Below are 22,912 nucleotides of genomic sequence, written 5' to 3' on the forward strand. Positions count from 1 at the left end.
TGTATTTTTAGACTAAAATCCCAAGTCTGTGGAGCCTGTGGCAGGGAAATTGTAAATGTGCACTCAAGTAAGAGTATGCTCCAAAAAGCCAACATAACACCTAGATTAAGACTCTTGTGTGATATGCTGAATTCCAAAATTAATTTGATGGCAAGGTTCTTCTGTGGCAGAACCACCTTTATGTTTTTTGTGTGACAGAACCACAACAACATTAGGATTGAGGGACATATAGAGGGCGACTAGTACAAGTAATATATGTGGCAAAGAATGCGGGGTAGGGGAGGATGCAGGGGGTGGACAAGATGGATACAGCTGCAAATTCTCAGGAAGAAAAGACTGGAAATTTCGGAAAGGGTGTTTGGTTTGGAGGGGAGAGGAGGTGGTTAATGGAGGTAGAAAAGATCATGTTTTCCCCAACTGAGATGTGAGATGGTTTGTTTTGAAGACCTGGAGGGAAGAATGGGATTGAATAGAATGTGGAACTTGGTTCCACAGGCGAGAAAAAACGAGGAACGAATGAGTGTCGGTGAGCAGTGATCCTGGATTTTGGAAGATTTTCCAGAAGGGGGTTGCTAGTGCACTGTGTGCACCCTGCAGAAACCAGGAAGGGGGGGGGGAGGGGAGGCAGTGCACAGAAAGAGCAAGCAGTGCAAGATCAGAAAGAAGACAGAGATATAGTGATACATTTGAGATGTATGAGACAGAGATACATTTGAAAAAGATACAGTGCTTATAGAATGTCTACACCCCCTTTCAAAATGTTCACCTGTTGTTGCCTTATAGCCTGGAGTTAAATTGCATTAACTCAAACTTTCTCCACCTTTATTTACACATTGTAACCCACAACTTCGAAGTGAAAAACAAATTCCACAAATTTCAGAAAATCAATTAAAAATACAAAACTAGAATATCTTGGTTGGACAAGTGTCCACCCACCTGAGTTAATACTTCGTGGAAGCACCTTTGACAGCAATTACAGCTGTGAGTCTGTTGGGATGGATCTCTACAAACTTAGTGCATCTTAATTGGGCAATATTTGCCCATTCTTCTGCACAAAACTGTTCAAGCTCAATCAAGTCACGTGGGGAGTGTGGATGGACAGCAATCTTCAAGTCATGCCACAGATTCATGATTGGATTTATGTCCGGGCTCTCAACTCCACTCAATGACATTTATCTCTTTGTTCCTTAGCCACTCCAGTGTACCTTTGGCTGTGTGCTTCGGGTCGTTGTCATGCAGAAAGGTGAACATCCGTCACAATTTCAGCTTTCTTGCCGAGGGCAGCAGGTTTTCCTCTAGGATTTATAGTTTTCCGTATTTTGCTTCATCCATTTTCCCTTCTATCCTGACAAGTATCCGAGTCCCTGCTGAGAAGAAACATCCCCATAACATGATGCTGCCACCACCATGCTTCACAGTAGGGATGGTGTTCTTTGGCTGATGTGCTGTGTTGGGTTTGTGTCAAATATAACATTTTGCATTTTGGCCAAAAAGTTCTTTCTTGGATTTGTCGCACCACAAAACTTTTTGCTGCATGGCTTCAGAATCTCCGGAGTATTTTTTTGTATACCTCAAACGGGCCTCAAGGTGGGCTTTTTGAGTAATGCCTTCCTTATTGCCACCCTTCCATACAGGCCAGACTTGGAGTGCTTAAGATATTGTTGTCACATGTGCACAGAAACCAGTCTTTGCATAAAGGCCTGTAGCTCTCACAGTTGCCATTGGCCTCTTGGTGGCCTCTCTGATCAGTGTCCTCCTTGCTTGGTCATCCAGTTTGGAGGGACGGCCTGATCTTGGCAGGGTCTTGGTGGTACCATACACCTTCCACTTCTTAATGACTGTCTCGACTGTGCTCCAAGGGATATTCAAGGACTTTGAAATATTTTTATACCCATCCCCTGATCTGTGCCTTTCAACAACTTTATCCCGGAGGTCTTTTGGAAGCTCATTGATGTTCATGGTTGAGTCTTTGCTGTGAAATGCACAACCCAGCAGAGGAAACCTCCAGGAACAGCTGATTTTATTCCGATATAATCAGTCACTAAAATTTAACACAAGTGGAGGCCAATTAACTTGGTGTGTGATTTTGAAGGTGATGGGTTGCATCTGAGTTAATTTACAATTGCGATTATAAGTGGGGTGGACACTTATCCGACCACGATATTCTACTTTTGCATTTTTAATTAATTTTCTGAAATTTGTAGAATTTGTTTTTCACTTCGAAGTTGTGGGTTACTATGTGTAAATCAAGGTGTAAAAAGTCTGATTTAATGCAATTTAACTCCAGGCTATAAGGCAACAAAAGGTCAACATTTTGAAAGGGGGTGTAGACTTTCTATAGGCACTGTAGGTCCATCGACTCAGCTTCATCATGGGAGATTACAATGATCTTGAAGGCCTTGCTTTCCAGAGCCTCAAGCTGAGCAAGGTGTGATGCAGGAGCACCAGTCGAGGGGGAGAACAATATTCCACAAATTGTGGATGAAGGCCTTGTACGTGGATAAGTGTTTTGGTGTGGCAAAGAAAGACTACCCAGTGAATGGCTTTGGAGGCCAACTTAAAATGTTTGTCCAAGAAACATCATATCTGATCAGGATACCCAAGTGTTTGAGTTATTGAACTTATTCAAGAAGATTGTTGATAAAGTAGAGAGGAGGATTTGCCATATGGTGCTTTCGAAGAGACAGAGTGAGGGTTTGAGATTTGTCAGGATTGAAAGACATATTCCAAGGGTTTGACCTGCTCTTCACTCTATCACACTCTGAAGAGAGGGAAGAGACTGCAGCCTGTCTGTCTGAAGGATGAGGGATGTCACAGCAGAGGGTTGCAGTCATCAGCAAAGAGATATAGGGGATTTTCCAGAGAGTCAGAGAGATAAAATCAATGATGATTAGGAAGAGGACTGGAACAGAGCACTGCTTTGGGGCACTCCAGCATTGACAGGGAGAGGAAATGAAATAATTGTGAGCCACATGTTGGCTACGAGAGTAGAGGAAGTCAGTATTCCATATGTGGAGTTGGCCTTGGATTCTTCAGGGAGAGAGTTTGGAGAGCAAGGCAGGTTGCCAGACTGCATCAAAAGCACGAGATATGTCCAGAGAGATGGCCCTAATCTCAAGTCTGATATTGAGGGCCTCCATCCATTGTTGGAAGAGAAGAAGCAGCATGTCCAAGGTCCCAGGTCTGGATCTGAATTGATGATCTGAGATGAGGCTGTTGGAGAAAAGGAATGATGTTATGTGAACTTTGATGATGGATTCTATGATCTTGCTGATGATTGGAAGTAAGCTCATCGGTCTGCAGTTAAGGCGATATGCTTTTGCACCTCGTTTACGTAATGCACGTGTTTATTTTCAGTCATGTATGAAACCTTTTTTTTCACCATATGGAGGTGGGGGGGGGGGGTTGGGAGCAGAATGATCCATACCAGATGAGATAGCTAATCGCTTTGTTTGGTGCACAATCCTGAAGGCAGTTAACTCAGCCTAATTAAAGGAAAAGCTTCAGCCGAAATGCTGCGAATGGTCATCTACAAATTATGTACATCAAGTTATTATGAAATCATACTTTTTATGTATTTTATTTTTGTAACAGCGATCTCGGGCTCATGTAGGACGTTGGACACCAATCACATTCAGGACAAAGACATTAGTAGACATCAGTGTGCTACTACATGAATGACAAGGGCATCAGAAGACAATGGAAAAACACACATATGTTACATGGTATTTCAACCTGGGTTCTCTAAGTCATGAGCCGGTGGTTCAGATGGGGGGCAAGAAATAGGGACAGTTACAGGCTGCTTCCTTACTCTTACCTTTCCTCCGACCTCTTTTGCCTTCTCCTTTCTGCTATATTCGTGCCACACTCCATCCTTTTCTTAGTCCCCCACTCTTTCGTCTAATGCCTACTTAATATGGAGATGGTTATAAGCATGCAGGTGAAAGGAGCACAAGGAAAGAAAAACAATTAATGAAATTGTGCCTTGTCCCTGACAGCCCACTCCATCAATGTAACAAGTTTTTAAGGCGTTTTATTTCTCCCAATTATTTCTAAGCTTTGATGGAATTTTTTTTTTTAATTTTACATGTGTAAATGTGTTATTGATTTGTTTGAACAAAAGCCGATATAAAGCCATCGGCGGCCGATGACAGGTGTTTCCCAGAGAAGCTCGGGACAGTGAAATTACAGAGTGCTATGATTGCTCTGTTGGTATATATACCCCTTATCGCTCCACCCTCATTCCAGCCATTCCCCCCCAAACCCCCACTTGCCATTTCCGTATAATCAAGAGCTCCCACATTTGTGATAATGTCACAAAGTCATGCTCATGGCCCTTGATAATGAGAACACGACTCTTTGTAACCTTTTTATGACTGTGTGGCATTCATCTTGTCAAGAAAGCTGCTGCAGTGATGTCATAGATGTGGGAAATGAGAAAATCAAAACGATAAAGGAAGGGTAGCACTGCTTTCCCGAAATGTTATAAATATCATTTTACAAGCCCAGCACACATGCTCACCTGCTACAATTACCCATATTACCAGGTGACTTTATTCTAAACAATTACATTTTAATTTACACACCATGGATATTTATTATTTATAAAGAACCCCATTAGTTCAAGTAAAGTATTCTTTATTTTCAAATGTCATTGTACAATGGCAGTATAGCTCAGTAAATGACAGCGTGTTAATCTATGAGCCATTCGATTCAGATGGGTTCGATCCAGGGTGAAATGTAATCAGACTAAAAAATGACATCACGATGTCGGGCTAGCAGGGCGTGCTGCATTATGGAGTGTGCAGTGTAAATTGTTATCCTGTGTTCAATGCCAAAGATTAAGATCCAACCTCAGGTGTTTCGTTTGCAAACGGCTTGCTATCGCTTTCCAAGGCAGCTATTTCGTATCAACCGCTTTGTAAGCTGCTCACTACGGCACTCGGGGGGGGGGGGGAACAGAGCAAATGATTAAGAGAGGTGCTTGGTTATGTTAACAACAAACTCAAATGAGCGAAGATCCTCGTCCTCTTAATGATGACGTCATAAAAACGAATATAACGCCATTGTGATGTATCAGGTTTGCGATTAATTATTTGTGCTAATGCCCGGCTTGATTCCCGCAAACAAAATTCAAACAGCTTGCCTAGTTTCCGAGATAATGGTATAGGCGATTTCCATTAGCGGCGATATTATGACGTCAACTTTTTTTCTAGGAAGAATTTCCAAAATTGGAGCTGGTTACTGCCTGCGTGTGGCCTTTCTGCATATACATGGCAAGTTTCACGAAGATCTGATGAAACCTCTGGGTTGTGAAACAAAAAAATGTCAAAAAATAGGAATGACGTCATAAAAATTGATATGACGTCATCGTGATGTATCATATGTGTGGTAATTCATCTCTGCTAATGCTCTGTTCGATTCCCACAAACAGAATTTAAAAAGCTTCCCTAGTTTCGGAGATAATCTTTTAGGCGATTTCCATTAGCGGAGATATTTTGACGTCATAACTTTTTTTCTCAAAGGAATTTCCAAAATCGGAGATGGTTACTGTCTGCGCGGGGTATTTTTACATATATATGCCAAGTTTCAGGAAGTTTGGATGAAAACTGTAGTCAGTGAAACAAAAAAGTCCACAAGAAGAAGATGAAGAACAACAACGTGAGTAAGACTTAGAGATCCTCCACAAGGATCTAAAAATGATCGCCATAGTCGGATTCAAAACGACACCACAACCAATGAAATGTTCAGAGGAATACTCATTTTATGTGTGTTGCACTCATATTATTGAAAGGTGCATTTCATATTTTTATTTTTACTCTACTTTTCATCCTAAATCTTCAAATCTACAACCATGCAACCTCCGACCCACCCACTCCCCCACCGCCTGGGTATTTGGGGTATAACGAATATATATATATATATATATATATATATATATATATATATATATATATATATATATATATATATATATGTGTGTATGTATGTATACTTGGTGTTCTGTTTCATCTGTTCTCCAGGGAATGAACCACAGTGATGGAAAAAGACTCGGAAGAGTTTGTGGTCACGTCCCAATCCACTGCCCGCGCTCACAGGTAAACCACTGCCCTTCCTATCAATAAGCTTTCAAAGAAAGAACTCGGATTACTTTCAGCACACTTGTATACCAGAATGATGAGGGGCTCTTACCCCTGAGATATTGAAGCTAGAAGTGTGTGTGTGTGTGTGTGTGTGTGTGTGTGTGTGTGTGTGTGTGTGTGTGTGTGTGTGTGTGTGTGTGTGTGTGTGTGTGTGTGTGTGTGTGTGTGTGTGTGTGTGTGTGTGTGTGTGTGTGTGTGTGTGTGTGTGTGTGTAGTTCTGAGTTTGGATGTGTGAGGATACCTCACGGTAAATAAAGATGAATAGACAAGCCGAAGGGCAACGGGGCATCATCTGCTTTGCTAAGACTTCACCAAGCGTGCACCCAAATACCTTAAATCAAGATGAACGAAAAAAACATGGTCCTGACGACCTTTGACTAGATGTTGGAGATCTTTTTCTGAGAGATCCTTTCAAATGTTTCCAGGACAACTTCATGTATTCTAAGCAGATTGGAAACTTAATGGAAAGAAAAGCAATGGTTTTACATTGACGTAGACGAGATTATTCTGGTGAAACAAGTAGCTTGAGGACATTTGGCCCATCCACAGTGATGTGTGTATATGTATATATACTGTATATATATATATATATATACTGTATATATATATATACTGTATATATATATATATATATATATATATATATATATATATATATATATATATATAAAATAAATTTCAGTTTCTCATCGAACAGGATTCCATTTACAATTTCATTCCAATTCATTGATTAAAAAAAGAAATTGCTGTAAAATTGCATTCTCACGAAATGGGAAATAATCAAGAAAAAAAAAATGTCTGCAAGCCAATCTCATCAACCCTCATCCAAAAGTTTCGGATTGCAACGATCACAGAAAATGGTGTTGTTGTTTTTCTATAATGTGCAAAATTATATTGTTTCTGCAATGTCAAAGTTCAACAGAAACGTGCAATATTATCATTAGCATTTGCCATGTTGTCTCCTGCTCTTCCCTATCAATCATTTGAGAATGCTGCCCATCACCACCTCATGTGTTAACCTCTTCATTCATCCATTCATTTGTGTGCAGCATCTGGCTGCTGGTTACATCAATAACTGTGTCATGCTAGGAAAGGAATTTGTAATTTGCTCAACGTGCCGACAGTACCTTGTCTACTCTTCATCAAAAGACACTTTGAATGTCCATCAGCAAACACCAAGGCAGGATGGTCAGGTTAACATCCATCCGAAAGATGGCACACTCATTGACGCACCTTCATGACAATATGGAGTAGGTTCGGAAATCAAGCCCAGAGTCGACAGCTCAAAGGCAAGTGCTCTGTCCTCCCAACACTTTTTTTTTCCTCTCCATAATCATCCTCAACACTCCTTTTTCTCAAATCTCTTCACTCATGTGTTGGTGCATTTTTTTTGTCCACCTGTTTTCCAAAGTTCTCTGTCTATCTGTCAACCTGCCACCCTTTGTTGTTTACCTCCTCCACGAGTCTTGACTTCTTTATTAAATAAAATCCTCATTGTTCGACATCAAAGCTAAGTTATTTGGTATGATTCACCAGACTTCATCAAACTTGGATGTACACCAGACTTTGGTGGTGTAATGGTTTACGTGTCTACTCCGAATCTGGGAGGTTGGTGGTTCCAACCATACCAGTCATAACAAAAACTTTTAAAATGGTATGTGCTGCTTCTTTGCTTGAAATTAAGCATGTAAAAGGACAAGAACACCAACTCCATATGTGAGCAGCAGGAAGGGTCATGTTATTATCCTCTCTGGGGTATACAAATTACAATAGATCTCGGTTTCAGTCTGTTTGCATATACTGAGTCCGTTAGCATGTACTGTAATGCCTCAATAATGTTGGGTTTCCTCCCTTTTGGTTTTGTCTTAAACAACAGTAGCGACTGTCTGAAAAGGTAATCATACATGTTTGTGGTTTATAATATATTTTACTTCTGGTGGGGGTATCCCATTAAATGCCAAGATAAGCTATTTATACACGTTAACATGGCGTTTGTCTGAGGAGGAAAAACCTTTGGGGAGAGGTGATATTATTTGTATTAATATTATCATTGGTGTTATTACTTTTTTTTAAATTAGAAGCAGCTTTGGAAAAACACCATGATTAGCTATCTTAACACTGAAATACACCATAACAAGGATTTCCCATGTGGGTTGTGGGGGAGAAGGGGGGGGGGAATTAAGTTGCTATACAATCTCCCTCATGTGACTCTTAGGCATCCTGTAAAGTTTGGTTGAGATTGGATAAGTAGTGACCCAATGTATCATGGTGAAAAATACACACAGACAGACGGACACCAAATTGCGTATTTTCGTATGATGAGCTCGGACAATCTCCATAGATTGATATATATGTGGAGGAGGAATTTCCTCCACTAGGAAATGGCTCCCTGAGTGGGGTGAGAAAAGCAGCACCATTATTATGAACTAGCTGGTACCCAGAGTGCCCTGGGAAGTGATGGCACTTCCCCCAAGCTCAGTTGCTGTGTTGTGTCTAGTGTATTCATCTATATCCATGTATGTATGATGTGTGTGTGGCAGGTCCATAATTATGATCCTGTAACAACAACAACAACAAAAATCTGGCACATTCATATAAATAATAACAATAATAATGATAGTAATAATCATGATGATAATAATTCTTAAATTCAGAATTACTCCTTAGACCATTCATGCAAATACACGGAGAGATTGTCCGAAGCACGTGCACAATCACCACCTGGACACCATCTTAAGCCACCATCTGCCACTCGATTGCTTCTATAGCTGTCATTAACCCAACAGATTCGCTTTTGCTGCTCATATCATTCTTGCAATGATATTGCATCCAAAAACCTGAGGAAATACATCGATCATGTTCTCACTTTGCACCAAAACCACCACCCATATCCAAAACGTGATGAAATACACAATTGACATTTGACTCAAACTACGTTGCAATATGAAAATAGAACGCATCCCAAGATGCAGAGCCAGCCCGTCCGTCACCACTTTGTACTCAAATTAGACGAAAAAACAAACAGCTAAAAAAAAAAAATGTAGATTTTATTAAATTGTGCTCTCCATTTTCGAATAATAAGGATTTGTTGAAAATTTGATGACAAAAGCTCAAATGGGAAAGAAAATGTGATGGCTTGGACACACACACACACACACACACACACACACACACACACACACACACACACACACACACACACACACACACACACACACACACACAATTTCCCGCTGCACGGGCTAATATCAGCACATTAAGAACTAGAACGGCACTCAGTGGAGTGTATATCTCTGCCAGGATGAACGGTATACTTTTTCTACCCTACTGATAGGCCGAATCTGGATCCGGACATCCAAAATCGAATCGGCTTCTTCTCGTCACCTAACCAACTCATACACCTAGTTTTGTCATAACTCGTCCATAATGCTTTGAGATATCATGCAATAATTGCGATATATCCTTTTTGGCCCCATCTCTCAATGGTGAAGAATCACTAAAAAATTAAAAAATTCTTGTTCCGGATCCAGACATTCACCAAAATCGAATCGATTTGGCCTTGTCACACACCCAACCTGTCCACCAACTTTTGTTCAAATCCGTCTACAAATTTTGGAATATCATGCTATATATCAGTTTTAGTCAGATCACTCAACAGTAAAGAATCACTGAAAAATTTTCGGATTCGGATGCGGATCTTCATCAAAGTTGAAACAATTCTTCCTCATTACACTTCCAACCTGTCCACCAAGTTTCGTCAGAATCCGTCCATAACTTTTTAATATATCATGCTATGCGTAATTTTTGACCCTATCCCGATCTCAATGGTGAAGAATCACTCAAAAATTAGATACACACCCAACATCTCCACCAAATTTCATCCGAATCCATCCGCAGCTGTTTTGAGATATCCTGTTCACAGACAGACAAACAAACAGACAAGCCAGTAGGCGGCCATGGGTCGCCGAGCATCCGATGACCTTTGACCCCTGATCTGAGTTAATCTAGTACTAAGTACTTCCGAAATTGCAATCGAATCGGTTAACCCGTGTATGAGTAAGGGGGCTTTGAATGGTCATTTTGCCCGAACAATGCACTCATTGACCTTTGACCCCTGACTTAGCCGAGATAGGTCAATATGTCCTGAAACAAAGTTGTAGTACCCATTGAGTACTCTGCACCTATGAACTTTCACTCGTATCGGTTAATCCGTGTAGGAGCAAGGGGGATTTGAATGGTCATTTCACCCGGAAAATGCACTTATTGACCTTTCACCCCTGATCTACTCGAGATAGGTCATTATGCAAATGAGCAAAGTTGTAGTACTCATTACGATCTATAAGCATGTAAAGATTCATTTGATTAGGTTCAACCATCTTGGAGCTAGTGTACTTTGAATTTTCAGCGGGAATGCTCAATGGCCATCGGACACCCAAGTTAAGAGGGTTACCATTTGGAAACTATAAGATATAGAAAAAAATGGATGTCATATAGCAGATAGAGAATCACCTTAAGATTATGCATACCAAATCTCATCGAGTTCCATCTACTAATAACTACTCGGTATCAATTTGAATGAAAAGTACCGAAAATGCGGTTTGATATCGGAAATCCCCAAAGTTCGAGGGGGTGCTGTGGGTGAACAAAGATATAAATCGAAAATCCGGCTTGAGCTTTTGTGCAAAATGCATTCCAGATGATTAGTGTGAATTTTCATGACCATCTGACCATAACCCTCGGAGGAGTAGCATTTGGCGCGAAGTCACCTCCAGCTCTCGCATATTATCGATTTTTGCCCTTTGACCCCTGACCTAAGCAATATAGGTCAATATTTCCTGAGGCAAAGTTGTAGTACTCATTGCGTGCTATGAACCTGCAAAGTTTCATTCGGATCGATGCACTCACCTGGTCGCTAGGGGGCCTTCAATTTTTCACCAATTTTCGGGCATACCCCATTTGTAGGGGGCGCTGTGGGTAAACTATTCCATATATCACAAAAAACCGGAATATATTTGGTAGAGCATCACCTATAGATGATGCATGCCAAATTTCATAAGCCTACGTGGGATAATGGCTTTCGGAATTGATTTCGCGTGAACGGTACCGATTTTGAAGGTTTTTCGGCTGTTGCTAGGGGACCAAAGCGTCCCTAGCAACCATCACAATTTCCAAAGCACTAGGTCATAAGATGTACCTACCACCCGAGTTTGGTCAAAATCGGCCCCTGTTTACTGCCAATTATGCTGATGACAAACGAACAAACATCCAAACAAACAGACAGAATTACTGACAATAAGGGTCACCTATTTCGGCGACCCAACAGAAGGGGGTGAAAACATAATCTCAATCCACCTTCAGTGGCAGAGGTAATTAATTCAAAAAGAGTTGCTTCTACAAACCATTTATGTTTATTGTCGTAATTTGGTGATCAAGCAAAAAGGGAGGTTTGAGAGGTGAGGGAACTGTGTGGAACTTTGCAAAAATATAATCGATCAAAGTGATGCACAATGCATGCTGTTTGCAATACTGTACTTAACAAAATAAGTTGAAGCTGAGGCCTCAAACTCCACACACCCACATTCGCTGTATAAAAGCCCAAAACACAGCTTTCAAATAGGCCTCTTAGCCAGCCCCCATTGAAGCATCTCAAGGTGCTTTTAAGGAAACTTAATTAATTAAAACTATCTCCCGACATATTTGTTGTTGTCTTTAAAGTCTGATGATCTCCCAAGAACGCCTAGCATGGCAGCTCCATGGGTAGTACAAAATTAGAAGCAGTTGTCTCGGGTCAGTTCATTTCCAAAGGGAAGCAAATATGATTCTAAACTGATGTTCTGCCACTGCTTCCGTTAAGACATTACTTTTATGGAACATCTTCACTTTCAGTGTTTTAAGCTTGGTGTCTGGATTTGTGATTCAGCTGTATTTATCAATGCTAAAATACTTTGTGTATTTTGTGATCAATCAGAATTACACCTTTAAGACAGTCTCATATATTCGTGCCATAATTTTATATTTCCAAAATCATGGCATGCTCCCAAAATCACCACAATAAAACCACAATGTGGCTAGATGAAGCAATACATTAATAGAGTACTAGTAAAAAATTTTTTTAAAAAGTGTAAAAAAAAAAAAAAGAGGGATGAAATCTCGAAAAAACAACCAAACAAGGTAGGAATGACATCACGTTATGATGACACATTACAACACCACAATCCTCTTGTAGCTTTGCATGATAAACTTACAAAAACCGAATGATATTAGAGGAGGGGGGGGGCTGGGGTCGATTTGTGCATTGAATTTGTTTTCATAAAGTGCTTATCCTATATACGAGTTGCTCCAGCTTGGTGTTGGCACCTGCCTGCGCTTGTCAAAAAAAGGAAGACTGAATATAAAAGGCGATACATTTTAAATGCGGACAGGCTTTGCATTTTGCAATTCTATTTTCATCTTCCTCTTAGTGTGTTGTATATTATTCAGTATTCAGCATCCAAAAAGGCTGTGATGAATATCACATTAACAAACTTCCCATCTTCGCTCCTCACACCGCCAAATTTTATACATTTCCATTTTTTTTGGATGTTTTAAAAATAACAAAGTACTTAATGTTTTATATATTTTGTTATTTTGGTATGGATTAAATCCATCTTTGTTATTAAATTGCTTTAATACTTGTTTCAGTTGATTTGGGGGATGGCTTGGATATATATATATATATATATATATATATATATATATATATATATATATATATATATATATATATATATATATATATATATATCGCTTTTGGGATGGTTCTGTCCACTGTCCATTCCCCCCTGTCATGATCCTGGCATGGTTTGGTTGAGTCCACATTTATCTTCAATTTCCTTTCCGAATAAAACAATTAATGTTTAATCAATTTTTAAATTTTGGGTTGCGTGCACTCGCACAGAGACAAAGTAACTTCCTCACGTTGGAGTCACCATCATGGCTTCATCATTTATTGGGGTAGGTTGGGCTACAGTTTTACATTGCTTTTAGAGGGGAAGAAGAAGTACAAATTGATGATTTAGTGATCTCCCGATGTAGTACTTTAGTGACGTATTCTGGCATCTTTTTAAATCTCGGGAGTTCAGAAAATGCTCAAGAATAAAAGGTATGGCTTTTTAATGCATATAACTTCACTCTATAGTAGTCTATGAGCATATCATTGTGTACACATTTGAATGGGGGGCATTTTTTTCCCCGCATCATTCCTCAATATGGAGTACTGCCATACTCCATTATATTTAAGCAAGATTATAATGGTAGATTGTATGTCCATAAACTAGAAACAACCAAGGATTTCTCCAGAAAGTTCCGGTTCCAGGTTCGTTTGTGGCTCGGCACCATCTTCTCTGATATACATATTTTTGTTTGCAGGAGCGAGACTCATGAAAGTGCAAGGTAGAACTGAGAGTGGGACAGACATCAATGGAATTAATGAACAGGAAAAGAAGAGAGGAAACTAAAGCGAGCAAGTCAGCAAGTAAAATGGTTGAGTTCAGAAAGGTTAATGGGGGTACTGTGTAAAACTAGTTGTTGGTTGTTCATGAGAGTTTGGTGGAAAGCGAGAAGCAGAAAGTGGCCAGGGTGGTTGAGTAGTGAGATAAGGCATGCCATTAAGGAGAAGCAGAAGCATTTCATTGTTAGGTATAAAATAACAGGACTGGCCACTGGAGTTAGATTTATATCAGTATCGTAGTAATCAGAGAGAAGTCAAGAAAATAATTCAGCAAGCCACAAGAGAGTATGAGATGGACATGGCTAAGAATATGAAGGACAATAGGTTAGGTCAGGTATGGAAGCATGCGCCGGAGCAGCGCGTCGCTGCATCCACTTTCTGCCGGTACTCCAGGGGCCTCTGTCTGGCCATCCCCCAGGCAGATGACTGGCTCATCCCCATCTCATTGAGATGCTGATCAACCTGCTGCAATCATGAGGCATGAGGTCGGCCCATTGGCCTCCTCTACTCATGAGGCTCCCTTGCTGAGAGAGCCTGGTGAGCAGGATCAGCATCAGGAAAATGAACCACATGTCCATACAGCTGCAGCTGATGCTCACAAACTATGCAGGTAACAAATCTCATTTGAGTCTCTCTCAGCAACCACTTGTTGGAGACAAAGTCCTACCAGCAATAGCCAAGGATTTTCCAAAGAGAACTGGTACCAAAGGAATTAAGTCTCTGTCTCAAATCCTGGCCAGAGTCCAAGTCTCACATCCATAGAGCAAGACTGGAAGCACCAAGGACCTGAAGACTTGGACTTTCTTCCTTCCACACAGGTACCAGCAGCACCACACCCCTTGATCCATTGAATCAATGACTCCCTAGGCCCGACCTAGATGTCTGTTGACTTCTGATTCACAGCCAGCAGAGACATGAATATCACTGCCAAGGTAAGTGAATCTCTCTGGGACCTCAACATCCTCACCACAAACAGGCACAGACAGGATAGCAGCATTAAAGATGTCATTGAAAGCCTGGACCTAAGTTTTGACCCAGGAAACCCATAACTCCAAAGCCTCAGACTCCTCATTCAGCAACTCAAGGGCCCCCAAAAGGATATCTAGAGTCTCTGCAAAGATGACTCCATCTGCAAAATCAAGGACAGAGATCTTGACATTCCCAAACGTTGCATCGCACCTTGATCTCTCTGACATCCTCCCCAGAATCCAGTCCATACAAGTGCTGAAAAGTGTGGGTCCAGCATACACCCCTGAAGAACTCCAGTATAAACTGGAAATAAGTCAGAGATGGTATCACCACATCCCACAGCTCTCTCAGTCCCAGAGTACAGTTCAGACATCAGATCGATCAGTTTTGGTGGCACCCCATGAAGACAAAGAATCCTCCAGAGGTCATCCTGATTCAATGAATCAAACACTTTACAGAGATCAACATAGGCTGCAAGTAGCCCCTGCCTAAACTCTCGTCTGCGTTTGGTGAGGACCCAAAGAGCAATGGCTACGGTTATTCGCTGACCTCTTTGGTTTAAAGCCTGACTGTTCTGGACGCTGGTGCTCAAGTAGATGGTGGGGAACCTTATCAAGAATTAACTGAGCAAAGACCTTTCCTGGCACTGAGAGAAGCGTAACCCTTCGGTCGTTGTTCCAGTCTTGGTGATCACCCTTCCCTTTCCAGATAGGGACAACAAGGCCCCTCCTCCAGTCAGTTGACATGATGCCTGTGTTCCAGGCAGAGAACAGAACTGCATGGAATGAAATGAGTGCAGCATTTCCACCAGCCTTGGGAAGTTCAGCATGGATGCCACAGAGCCCAGGAGCTTTGCTCTATTTCAACCAGTTCACTGCAGCATATGTTTCCACAAACGAAGGTGGACCACAGTTGATTGGAGGGTCAGCAATTGGGATTGTCACACCCCTGACATCCAACTTGACAGCTGGTGGATCTGCATGGTACAGCCACTCAAAGTAACCGGCCCAGCGGGCCTTCACTTCGGACTGCTCTTTCAAGAGCCCACCATCCTCTACTTTAACTGCAGTACACCGAGGGATGGGCTTGGAGGAACGCAATGCGTGAATTCCTCTGTAAGCAGGATGAGAATCACTTGACCACAGGTGATGTTCTACCCCCTCACAGATTCCTCGTACATAGGCCTCCATGTCCACCCTTAGTGCACGAATACTTTTACGCCTCAGCTCCCTGAACAGCTCAGCTCTGCCACTCAGCTTGGCCCTGCGAATCTGGTCAATGGTATCCAGTGTCCCTTGTGAGACAAATTCTTCTTTGCCCTGCAGTGAGTTCCAAGACATCCACTGGCAACATCAAGGCTGGTGGTCTTGAAGGCACTCCAGAATTATTCAGGATCCGCTAAAGCACCGAGACCCTCCCAAATCTCCACTCAGCCTGTTCACTGACTCCTCAGCTACCCTCTCATCCTTAAGCTTGCCAACATCCAGCCTCGGCTGGGATAGTACCATTTCCTGGATTTAAGCTGAAACTTCAGAGTTGCTACAACAAGCCTGTGGTCAATATTGAGGAACTGAGCACTTCGGTAGACCTTGCATTTCTGGATCATCCTCCAACGACCATCAATGAGCACATGGTCAATCTCCTTTGCCACACTGCCAGCATTGGAATACCATGTCCAGTGATGAGCTTTTGGGCGATGAAACCATGAACTGGCCACCCTAAGTCCATGACTTCTTGTAAAGTCAAGGAACTTATTGCTATTGTGGTTCACAGTTCCAGACCTGTGGGGATCAACACATGTCTCATAATCATCCTTGCCTGTTCCAGTCAATGCATTGAAATCCCCCAAGACTAAAAGAGTATCTCGCCTGGGCCACTGATCAACCACAGAGTCGAGCGTGGCATAAAATGCATCCTTCACGGTGAGATCACTTGCCTCATTCGGAGCATATACAGAGAACAGGGAAATGACACCCAAGGAGTGATGAATCATTCGTCTCATAATATGCTCGTTGACCGGTGTTACCTCAGTTATCATTGGAGCCAGCTTATTAGACACAGCTACAGCAACGACTTGGGCATGGTAACCATCTAAGTGACCAGACCAATAGTAGGTGTAATCACCCCCCATGATCTCGCCGCAATCTGGTCTCTGAACCTCAGAGAGTGCTGCAATACCGATGTCCAAACACTTGACCTCAGATGATAACAGAGACAGGTGATCATCATATCTTAGGGATTGGACATTCCAGGCACCCACCCGAAGGGAATAAATCATGTTAACCCAAGGGGACCGCTTTCTGGTGGCCGGCACCTCAGCACCACCTCGACACCACTGCCGCAATCTGATCCGGAAAGGTTCCCCTGTGGTTTCCTTCCTCTCATCAAAGATTGGGGGTCCCGAAGGCGTTCCCCCAATCCTGTCATCTGGTGAGCTGCCCTGTGAAGGGCAGCTGAACAAGAGGTACTCCCACGGAGTGGGTTTTCAGATTTTTAAAATTCTTTTTGAATGTTTTGCGGAATGAAGGGTTTTACGGTGGCCATCATGCAAATCCTGCCACCAACCTCCTCATAAAAAGTAACGCAACTGCAGGAGGATATCCACAGACAAGTTCGGCACAATATATGGATGGCTGTTGGCTCACAAGGAGTTCCTCCACCCTTTGACAGGTTTTGTTCTTCATCCTGCTGGGTGTCCATATCATACACCCTCCTCACCAAGAAACTTGGTGGGGGAGACGGTTTAATCACCGACAACCCGACCACGGAACAGATTAGTACAGGTTTACATGGTACCTAGAGCAAGTCACAGATATAATCTGACCTGGCCTGACACAAGCAAGGCATTACTTAAGTATATAAGGGGAAAAGAACAAGTTAGGATAAGTGTGGCCCCATTGAGGAAAGAAATAGCACAGGGAGAGAGGTTTGTGAATTAATCAAAATGGCAGGCTCATTAAACAGGTATTTTGCTTCAACATTTATACAAGAACAGTTTGGAGAATTGACAATAGCTCAGAGAATCTATCAAGGAGGTGAGGAAGGGTTTTTACAGAAGAACCAGATTGGAACGGTGGAAGTAAAGGAATAGCGAGGAAATCTTTGAGTTGATAAAGCTCTTGGGTCAGATAATGTACGCCCGAGAGTTTTGAGGAAGGTGATAGAGCAGATAAGCGAGATGTTAGCAGATATCTTTAATAGCTCATTTGAGTCAGGACAGGAACCGGAGGATTGGAGAGTAGCAAATGTAACACCATTATTTAAGAAATGATCCAGAGAGGAATTTGGGAAACTATAAACCTGGTTGTTTGACTTCAGTTGTGGGGAAGGTGCTGGAGACATTAATTATGGACCAGATGAGAAAATTAAAATAAATACAAACAAATTAAAGGTAGGTCAGGTCTGACAAAGGGTTTACCAAAGGTAGGTCTTGTCCCACAAAGATAATGGAGTTCTATGAAGCAGTTTCTCATGTGGTGGATGAGGGAATGGCGGTGGACATAGTAGGCTACATCGAGACTTTACAAAGGTATTTGATAAGGTACCACGTAAGAGGTTTTTAGTCAAGGTGATGGCTTGTGGAGTGGCTGATCAGGTAGCTTATGGGTTGGAAACTGGCTGAGTGAGAGGAAGCAAAGAGTGGCTGTAAGTGTGAGAATGTCTTGCTGGGAGGATGTAAGTAGTGGGATAACTCAGGGATTAGAATTTGGACCATTATTATTCAATATTACATCAATGATTTGGATTCTGGGGTGAAGAGCAGGCTTTCTAAAATTTCAGAAGACACAAAGCTTGGAGGTAAGGTCGATAGCAGAGGGGGTAGTGATCAGATTCAGAAAAGTATTGATTCTTGCATAGATTGGGCAAAAGATTGGCAGATGCAATTTAACCTGAGCAAGTGTAAGGTGCTGGGGATATGTAAGAATAATGAAAAGCAAGATTACATGATGCAAGGGACAATTTTGGAGCATGTCACAGGAAAAGGATCTGGAGGTGGTAATAGATACGGGAGGTAAGCAGACAGTCCAGTGCCAGGTGGCTCAAGGCAAAGCAAACAAGGTTTTAGGTTGTATTAGTAGGGGAATAAATTATAAATCAAAATCGGTGGTTTTAACAATGTGTAGGAATTTAGTGAGGCCTCATCTAGAATATTTTGTGCAGTTTTGGTCACAACAGCTCAGGAAGGATATAGCTGCCAGAGAGAGGGTTATTTAGAGGTGGGGATGCAGAACAAAGAGCATAAGGAAATTCAATAGAAATGAGAATTGTTATGGAGTGAAATATATATTGAAACGAGGAGAGGAAAATGAATTACGTAGGATCGGATAATGTTGAGACCGATAGACCAGACATCATCTGTTTAACAGAATCCTTCCTCCCATAGCACATCCCCAACTCCTTGTCTCTCCCCCATTCGTCTCCTCCAAGGGAGAGGTATACATATATATATATATATATATATATATATATATATATATATATATATATATATATCTTCTTCTTCTTCTTTCGGCTGCTCCCGTTAGGGGTCGCCACAGCGGATCATCCGTATGATCCGCATTGTGATTTGGCACGTTTTACGCCGGATGCCCTTCCTGACGCAACCCTGGTCGCCTCTTACGACACAGGGATATGGTACACCTATTTTAACCGGCCCAGTACTCATTTCGGCCGACCTCGGATACACCGAGCCCAGTACACTGGTACTCATTTCGCTGACCTCGGAAGGATGACAGGCTGAGTCACCCCCCTGGTGTTTTCGACTTGGTGTATATATATATATATATATATATATATATATATATATATATATATATATATATATATATATATACATACATACACACACACAATATACATTTATTAATTCAGTGTCCCAACGGGGCTTGAACTCAGGACCTTTTGGGTCCCAAGCCACTGCCCTAACCACTGCGCCAACACCAGGCTCATATATACATACCTCTCATATATATATATATATATATATATATATATATATATATATATATATATATATATATATATATATATATATATATATATATATATATATATATATATATATATATATATATATATATATATATATCTATATATATATATCTATATATCTATATATATATCTCTCTCCCCAACAAGACACACTTGTTGCAAGCCTTACGAAATGAACGAAAGTTACCCTCAGTTGGGTTAGCTGTCCTCGCTGAAAAATTTAGCTGCTTGACTGCAACCCAAAGGATTCACTGTACCAAGGTCTAGAGGATGAATAGGAAAGTCGCAGATGGGATGGGATAAAATGGTGCATGATAGAAAGCAGACATTTGTGAAAAGTATTCCCATGTCAAATCAATATCAGGTACTGTGGAGATGGTGTTCCAATCATTTTAGGAGAGGGCAGATTGAAATCCCTGCCAGTTGGCTGAGGAAACAGCCATATCCTGTGTTGTTTCGTTTGCTCCCTTACATGAACCAAAGAGATATGTGCCTTGACAAGAAAATTATCAGAAGAGCCAACAGGGGCAGAAGAGTCCTTTAGCTTTAGTCCTGGGTTTGTCCCCCAGGTATCCGATCTATATTTTCTCAACATTATCCGATCCGACGTCTTTCATTTTCCTCTTCTCGTTTAAATACATATTTCTCTCCATAACAATTCTCATTTCTATTGAATTTCCTTATGCTCCTTGTTCTGCATCCCCACCTCTACTCTCCAAAATGATTCGACATTATATAAAATGCTTCTTTCTCTTCTTCTTCTTCTTCTGCCTATTCTTCTTCTTCTTCTTCTTCTTAAAAAATCACTTCAAGAATGCATTTCAACCCTTGTATCTCTTTGATAAATGCCACATGTCTGTTTCTTCTCAATCATGATATACGTGTCTTATTCTTCTTCAAAAGGATAATTTTTTCTGCTCTGCACCTCATCCACAAACATCACCCCCTCTCTCCTACTCATACAGTACGGCCTTTCTTTGTGTGTTTAACAACTGTTCCGATCTCCCATCCCATGATCTTTATCTCCATCTGTCAAAGTTGGGAATATGGAATCAGGAAAAGCATCCACTCCCACCCCACCTCCTCAAAGCTTCATGTCCCTTATTTCTGCATCCCCCCTCACCCCACCTTCTCAATGCTTTCCCCTCACCCCATCCCCTAAATGCTTATTCCTCACCTCACCCTCTAAAACCTCCCCCCACACCCCACACACTTAAACATTCACCCGCACCCCACACACTCAATCAAACCTTCACCCCACACACTCAAACCATCACCCGCACCCTACACACTCAATCAAACCTTCACCTGCACCCCACACACTCAAACCTTCACCCATAATCCACACACTGAAACTTTCACCTGCACCTCACATACACGATCTTTTACACACACACACACACACACACACACACACACACCCACACACACACACACACACACACACACACACACACACACACACACACACAAAGACACACACAAACACACACACAGACACACACACACACCTTCCTCTCATCCACCCTGGCAAAGCCTACCCCCTAATCCTGCATCCAACGTCTCCCTGTCTCCCCCATATGTTTAACTGTGTGGAATTCAAGCATCTGAGGTCTCTGCTCTAACCTGACAGATCTCTCAATCCAGGCTGTTACCGATAGACCAGACATCATCTGTTTAACAGAATCCTTCCTCCCATAGCGTGTTCCTGACTCCTTATTGTCTCTCCCCCATTACTGTCTCCTCCAATTTGATAGGCCTGAGTGCACTAGACCGCAGCCAAACGCATGTCGATCTGCACAACGACCATGGCTCTCGACCTCACCAAAGCAGCTGTCATCGGCTCGGTTCTCACGTCCATCAAAGTTGTTGCATTTGGTGTGGTTCTGGAACCTGTGGAACTTGGTCTCATTTGGGTGGAACTTGGCAAAAAAATTGAGTCGCCAAAGCTCATAACTTCATTCTTAGCATGATGGGGTTGGCAAAACCCAACTCGCCGCAAGGCTAGGCCATGTCCAAAACACATGTCGATCAGCATGACTCCGTGAACTGCATGATCCTCGGCCTCAACAAAGCTGCCGTCCTCGGCTCAGTTCTCATTCCCATTGAAGTCGTTGTATTCAGCTCGGTCCTTGATCCCACAAAACTTGGCCTCTCTCGTCCACAACGGGCAGAACTTTGCAAGAGGGAGTCGCCAAAGCTCGGGCCTTCTCCCCTGGCAGCAAGGGATCAACATATCCCGCCAAGATGCATGGCCAGGCCACGTCACAAACGCATGTCGAATGGCGTGATACCGGGTGCCTCGTTTCCATTGAAGCTTCGTTCCCATTGAAGGTGTGCGTGCGTGCATGTATGTGAGATAAGTTTTTTTTTTCAATCATTTGAGCTTTTGGCATCAAATTTTCAACAAACATTTATTATGAGAATTTAAAGAAAACTAATTAAAATTGTGTGAATACATCAAAGGGCAAAGTCACAGTGTATACCAGTTGGCCTTATTAGCCTGTCCACCACTCGTCAGCACGAGAAGGCCGGATTTTGTCATTGCTTCCATGTTCCTTTTTTTGTCTACTTGCATTTTGAGATGCTTTCTAGTTTACCAGATAACTTTTTGACATCAATTTTTCAACAAACCTTTGTTATGAGAATATGGAGAACACCAATTAAGAAATCATGTGTGTGTGTGTGTATGTATATATATATATATATATATATATATATATATATATATATATATATATATATATATATATATATATATATATATATATATATATATATATATATATATATATATATGCATGCTATTGTTTTTGTCAACTTTAGTTCGAATACAAAGCAGATGCGTTTTTTTTAAACATTTTGGGATGTTTTCTAATTTGTTGATGTAATGTACAGGTGCGCTTTCACTGAGCAACGAATTTTCGGAAACGAAGTTGCACTTTTGGAGCACCTTCACTGAGCACGACAAACGAGTTTTCGTTCCAGTGTGTTTTTGTGCTGTGTTTGTGTGCCCATATTCAGGCTGGACACTATTGTGGGCTTCATTGGTTCTGTTGCTGTGTTTCCTCCCCTTTCTCTTTCCCAGTTCCTTCATTCCCTTGCCTGTTGCCTCATTGTTGTGTTGCCATTTTACCTTCAATCACCCCACTCCTCCTAAGCATCAATTTCAAAGAAAAAAAAAAAGTAAAAAGGTGGCACGTGAACCTCAGCTGTGTCAGGGCTAATTGGATAGCTTAGTGCAATTGCCTGTGAGCTCACCTGATTTTGAATCTCGACCCAGCTATAAGCGGTCACCCTGGTGTTTCTCATACAGGGC

The 22,912-nt window shown here is 41.7% G+C and overlaps 1 long non-coding RNA gene across 2 annotated transcripts in view; it reads left to right on the forward strand.

Moving 5' to 3' along the window:
• LOC147028700 (uncharacterized) overlaps window positions 1-22,912 on the forward strand; it is a 290,211-nt gene that overhangs the window by 193,806 nt on the left and 73,493 nt on the right. For both annotated transcript variants that reach the window (XR_015056939.1, XR_015056940.1), the window contains exon 2: window positions 6,024-6,098. This is a non-coding gene — a long non-coding RNA (uncharacterized LOC147028700). The remainder of the gene's footprint in view (window positions 1-6,023; window positions 6,099-22,912) is intronic.

The sequence above is a fragment of the Eptatretus burgeri genome, chromosome 4 (assembly GCF_056783735.1).
Source record: "Eptatretus burgeri isolate ZD-2024b chromosome 4, Ebu_testis_v1, whole genome shotgun sequence".
NCBI classification, from domain to species: domain Eukaryota; kingdom Metazoa; phylum Chordata; class Myxini; order Myxiniformes; family Myxinidae; genus Eptatretus; species Eptatretus burgeri.